At 39.3% G+C, this 6,000-nt stretch overlaps 1 long non-coding RNA gene across 1 annotated transcript in view; it reads right to left on the reverse strand.

Annotated features, from left to right (window-relative positions):
* LOC111090167 overlaps positions 1 to 5,475 on the reverse strand; it is a 29,466-nt gene extending 23,991 nt beyond the window's left edge. Inside the window, exons 1-2 of the long non-coding RNA XR_005371087.1 lie at positions 5,370 to 5,475; positions 1,730 to 1,868 (exon numbers count right to left, since the gene is read on the reverse strand). This is a non-coding gene — a long non-coding RNA (uncharacterized LOC111090167). The remainder of the gene's footprint in view (positions 1 to 1,729; positions 1,869 to 5,369) is intronic.
* Positions 5,476 to 6,000: the final 525 nt, after the last annotated feature.

The raw sequence follows: 6,000 nt of genomic DNA on the forward strand, positions 1-6,000 counted from the left end.
ACATCTAAATAGTATTTAATTATGCAACCAGTATCTATATCTATATCAAGGCAATTCAAAGATTTTTTTAAAGTATAATCTGTCTAATGACTCAAAATCTCATATACAATGTGAAATCAAATTTGACTGTATACTGACTATAATAGACAATATAGAGTTTCTCATTTTTCTGTTCTGATGGCCTCTTAATGAGTACAATTTTAAAAATAAAGTCTTAGATTCCTTTCCTTGCTTGGAATTCTTTTTAGTGAATTAATTATTTGGAGAATAATGCTAAGTTATTCCTAAAGATCCTAAATCCTTTTCTACTGAAAGCATAATGTAGAATTTTAAAGATTTTATTTATTTATTCATGAGACCTGCATAGAGAGAGGCAAAGCATAGGCAGAGGAAGAAGCAGGCTCCCCATGTCAAGAGCTAGATGCGGGACTTGATCCCAGGACCCTGGGATCATGCCCTGAGCTGAAGGCAGATGCTCAATCACTGAGCCACTTAGGTGTCCCATAATGCAGAATTTTAAAAATCAAACAAAAAGTCCCAGAGAGTTGTACAAATAAAAAGAATAATGTGTCTTTCACTTTTGATGGTGTCCCCTCTTACTTAATAAAATAGGTAATCATAAAGATAAAAGAAGTGAAATAAACTTGTTGGACAAGGTAATTAACTTCTCTGTGTCTCCATTCCCTCCTCTGTAAAGATTGTTAATATTAAAAATATCTGTTAGGGTCATAAGGGTATGGGAGTAATACAGCCTCCTTCATAAGGTAGTTGTGAAGCTTAAGTAAGATGCCATATACAAATCACTTAGAATAGTGCCTGGCAAATGTTTCTTAAGAAACATTGCATTTGGGATGCCTGGGTGGCTCAGTTGGTTAACTGTCTGCCTTAGGCTCAGGTCATGATCCCAGTGTCTTGGGATCCATCCCCACGTTGGGATCCCTGCTCAGTGGGGAGCCTGCTTTTCCCTCTCCCTCTGCTGCTCTCTTGCTTTCTATCTCAAATTAATAAATAAAATCTTAAAAGGAAAAAAAAAGAAACATTGCATTTGATGTGTCGAGATCAACCCTCTTCTTTTATACTTGAATTTTGAAACAATGGAGACAGACAAAGAATTCACTGATTAGGACCAAATCATTTTTATCACTTATAAAGGCAAAGTTGGAAGATTTAATTTACATCTGTAAACAGTGAGCTTTCTGATACACCTCCCCCAGGCATCACTGAATCTTTAAGACTTGTGGTATGCAGGAACAGAACACATACCCTCCATGGACAGGTTTGCTCCCATGAAGTCAGAAAGATAAATGGCCAGGGCTATTATATCAGCCAGGCTGGGCTAAATTTATTTCTGGCCTACACACATTTCTAGTACAGTCAGCCTTTGGGATGTGCTTCACATGCAACTCACTCCTGGACTCAAGCTAATGGAGTAGCCAGTATCTGAACTGCTGGGGATAGCTGTGATAATGGTGAGGAGGGCTTGGTGAAGTGCACTGGCTGGTAAGCTTGTTACTGGAAGTAATGAAAATTGGTTCATCCCACATTATATTGAGAAAAACAACCCATGTGGTCAAATGAAGTTTAAGTAGGTAGGGAAGTTCCATCATGCTATGTTCAGGGAATGAAAGAGAAGCAGCATATTTGTGAACAGCCCTATAAAACTCATAGTTCTCCCTTCTTGCCACCAAATGTTTGACACACTACCCTTTCTACACAAACATAGACTCACCTCTTTCCCTAGGAAGGCAACCCAAAGTCAAAGAATCCATCAAAGTCTAGAATCTGGATGAAATGGTAATCCTTGCATCAAAAGATGATGTGAGAAAACGTTTGTATTGGTCCAGCTATGAGCTTCTTGCTTCATATACCTATGAAGTATAAAGATAAGTTTTCTCCCCACATCCTCACTTTCTCCACCTGTATAGACACCACGCACCATGAAACACAAACAGGACAACCTAGCATTCCCATTCAGAATGGGGTACACCCAAGGATATAAGACATTCTGTATCACTAGCTCATAGAGATTCTAAATCCTGCTCAGCAGATGCTAGATCTGTGCCTTTCTCTGCAGAGGTAATAATCCTTGATTATACTTCAGTTCTGATTCCTGGAAAATGCTTCATAGTCCAGCAATTTCTATGGCAATTGGCTCTGTCTTTTGGAAAGATCTTCTATGTCATTATTCTCCCTGACCACATTTGAAGAGGACATTGAAGAACATACCCTCTTGGAATGCAGAGCCCCTTTTTCAGTTTGCTCCCTGCTCATGGAAAACTACGATTTCAGGGGTGATTTTTTTTTAACTCTCAAAGAGTCTGAAATTATCTTAGTATGGTTTCATAGTTTACCAAATAGTACAATTCTCAAAAAAAGACATTTTTCCCCCTATTTTATTCTAGTCAGATCCACATCCCAATAGCCAAGATTGCATTTTTTTTTTCAAATGCATGCCTCTCTGTCTGGACTTACCAGTAAGTACTTGGAGCTTATCAAGCTCTGTGGTGAGAACCACATCTTTAGCCTCAATTCCCTGAGCCACATTGTATAACTGAAAGGATCTACTGGATGCTACATTAATCTATGTTTTTTTCAAGTTTTAACAACGTTTGTGATGTCTAAAATCCTTGATTTTTTTCCTTATCAGCAGGGCTAAGTTCTATCAGTCATTCAGCTTTGCTGCCCAAGGAGTTCCTATGACTTCTAGTTTGTCTATTGGAGAAAGAAGTAATGGCCCCTTCTAATCCCACATGGCCTTTCTGTATTTCTTGCAAATGAGTCTATCTTTTCTGAGATTGTAGCACCTTTTCAAATGCAATTAACAGTAAGCAACATGTGGTACTAATGTTTTTTTCTAACCTCCTCATTAAGACCTATGAGCTCATTGGATATATTATGCCTTTTGAGTTATTACAGGTGATACTTTTTACCAAATATTCTGTCGCTGAATAACATGGTTCACAATATTTCCAAACTTCAATATTAGCTGCCCCACTCTTCATTATGTGGGTTTTAAGGTAATGCTACATAGTTTAGTTTCTTGATGTGAACATTTCTAGGGACTAATTTCTGCTTCAGTTAAGCTACATTGTAGTATGACGGCATATCTTTCCAAGTTACAGAGATTTGTGCAACATGACCATCAAGAGTTGTTGGGGGGCTCCTGCACCAGCCTCCTGCCTGCTGGCACAAGCCCAATTAGGTCTTTGTGGCAGGAAGAGAGTTAATAGCCTAAGCTCACTGCAAAGAGAGTTGTGTCTCTATCATGTATCTGACAGGTTAGAACAGCCCTAATGACTTCATAGCTACTCATGCCCAGGTTCTTCTTCTAACTAGCTAAGGGATTCTATCTCCTCGGAAGGAAGGAAGGAAGGAAGGAAGGAAGGAAGGAAGGAAGGAAGGAAGGAAGGAAGGAAGGAAGGAAGGAAGGAAGGAAGGAAGGGAGGGAGGGAGGGAGGGACAGGGGTGGGGAATGCTGTGCTAATGAAAGACCTTCCATATGAAAGCAGTCTCCAAACCTAGGAAAGAAGTAGCATTCTCCCACTCTCTCTAAATAATTACTACTTGTTCTTTTAACCTATTCATTTCAACCAAGAAGTTCATGGTCAGCTAAGATGTGGCTATTCCTCTCTGGGAAAAGAGATGGTCTGTCTGTTAGGACAGATCATTATTAGATTTATGAAGCTGCCCTCCACCCCTGATCCCAGCACAAAACAAGTATAGATCCTTTGGGCATTTTCCTGAGGCCACTGGTATACAGGATAGATTTTTTTTCCTCCAAAGACTCCAACATAGGCCACAAAAATACATGTATTAGATTAACACCAATCTCAACCTGAAACCTTAATTCTCATTTTAATATTCCCAATTACATTCAATTGCATTGACCAATAAGGCTTATCAGAAATGAGACAATTATTTAAGGTGTCTTTCTTTTTTCAAAACATTCAGTATATTAATTTTTTTTAAGATTTTATTTATTTGTTAATGAGAGATACACAGAGAGAAGCAGAGACATAGGCAGAGGGAGAAGCAGGATCCCTATGGGGAGCCCAGTGTAGGACTTGATCCCAGGATGCCCGGATCATGCTCTGAGCCAAAGGCAGATGCTCAGCCACTGAGCCACTCAGGTGCCCCGGCATATTCAAATTTTAATTCCTTCTTTGAGCACCATGGTTTTGTCAACTGAGTGACATATTGAGGGTGGACTTTGTATAGTGTCATATTTAAATATTATTAGTAATAGCCATTTCCTTACTGAAGTCTCATGAATTTAACCTATGGGCACCAAACTTGAGACCATGTAGACAAGCTCTTTGAATTCAGGGGTACTGGCTACAATATTCTCTTTGGCCCTAAATGAGACATAAGACCTAGTGCCTACCTACTTAGGCCTGACTTTATAAATGCACAAAAGTTGAGAGAGTCATATAATTATTCTTTCCAATCCATCAATCTCCTTGCTTCAACAACTATCAACATTTCTTTCACCCCATTTTCATCAATTCCCCACCCACTCATTTCTGCTCTGCTGCTATTGTTGCCTATTTGAAAAAGAAGAAAAATAAAGCACCTTGTCATTTCACTCATTGACACTTTATTTAGCATTAACCATTTAAAGCTGGAACCTCACTAGAGTTCTGTAGAAATCAATTGCTTTAAAGTTTAAATGCAACAAAAATTATCCATTCTCCAAAGTGAAAAAGACCACTAAATTTCTGTGCTGTGTGATTGAAAATGTGTGTGTCTGAGCCTGCCTAATGAGACCTCTTTGGTGGACAAGTAGGGATCCCATTTCCTGCAGAACCTGTGAGTCCAAGCTACTGCAGATGGTACCCAGACTACCCACACATGCACATGGCTGGGTCTTTGCTGATACAGCCAGGGCCAGCTGGTTTGGATAATTCTCCCAAGGCCTATTGCTTAGATTTGGGCTGAGATCTACACTCCTCAATCTTTGCTGATGCTCAATTCTTTGCTAAGGCTCGCTGTTCAAATGACTAACACCTTCAGTAATGCCATCACTCTTATGGAGGCCTGTGTTTTTGCTAATGTCTGTGTGCCTTTGTCCAAGAAGGGAAAGTTCTATACATCATCTACTGAATACCCAATGTATTTCAAAAAAGCATTTCAAAGCCCAACCTACTTGCTCCAGGTTTGCAAAAAGCCTCAATTACACCCCATATGTTATGGTCTCCCACATTTTACTCATTGCCTCTTTTTCAAACTCGCCAGTCCGTGCAGCAGATACCAGGATGTGTTGATAAGTTCAGTAAAGTATCCCCCTTGCCCAACTAAGTTCTAAACTAGCTGGGAAGTGAACTAAATAGAATGAGGAAAGGTAGTTGGGCCAAGGACAAAAATCTCACCTTTATTTACTAAAAAAGCTGAAATTGGAGAATATTGGTCATATATACAGGCAAATGTGCTTCTTCACCCAATCTCAGGCATCTCCCCACATTGAGGCAGATCCCTATAAAATGTACAATATGGAGGAACAGAAGACATAATTTGTGTGAGCAAAGCTGTTTCTAAGAAGGAACCAGGATGAGGCTGGCTATGCATTATTTATTTTTCTTTCCAAATACAATAATCTGATTAAGTTATTTCTCTCAGAAAGGAGTAAAGAGACAATGAGGACCTCAAGTGTCCTAATATGAAGCTCCCTTCACACAGGAGAATACCATGAAATGGAACGAACTAAATTCTGTTGTGGTGGTTTTATTTTATTGTAGATAACCATGCTTAACTATGGACAAAACTGACATTAAAAAGAAAAAAAAAGGGGGGGAAACTTCCCAGGTTCTACAACATAGACATAGCAAAATGAGGTTTCTTAATGTGCAGCAGAGATATGGAAAAAGAGCTTCATAACATTGGCACAGCAAGACATTTCAGGCCTCATTATTAGGACATTAGGCCTTGGGGACCTGATGACTGAAGTGGTGGCAAATCTATTGTCTTACCTGGTAGAAGTGCTGCCTGGGCATTGATATGTCT

This window comes from Canis lupus, chromosome 16 (assembly GCF_011100685.1).
Source record: "Canis lupus familiaris isolate Mischka breed German Shepherd chromosome 16, alternate assembly UU_Cfam_GSD_1.0, whole genome shotgun sequence".
Lineage (NCBI taxonomy): Eukaryota > Metazoa > Chordata > Mammalia > Carnivora > Canidae > Canis > Canis lupus.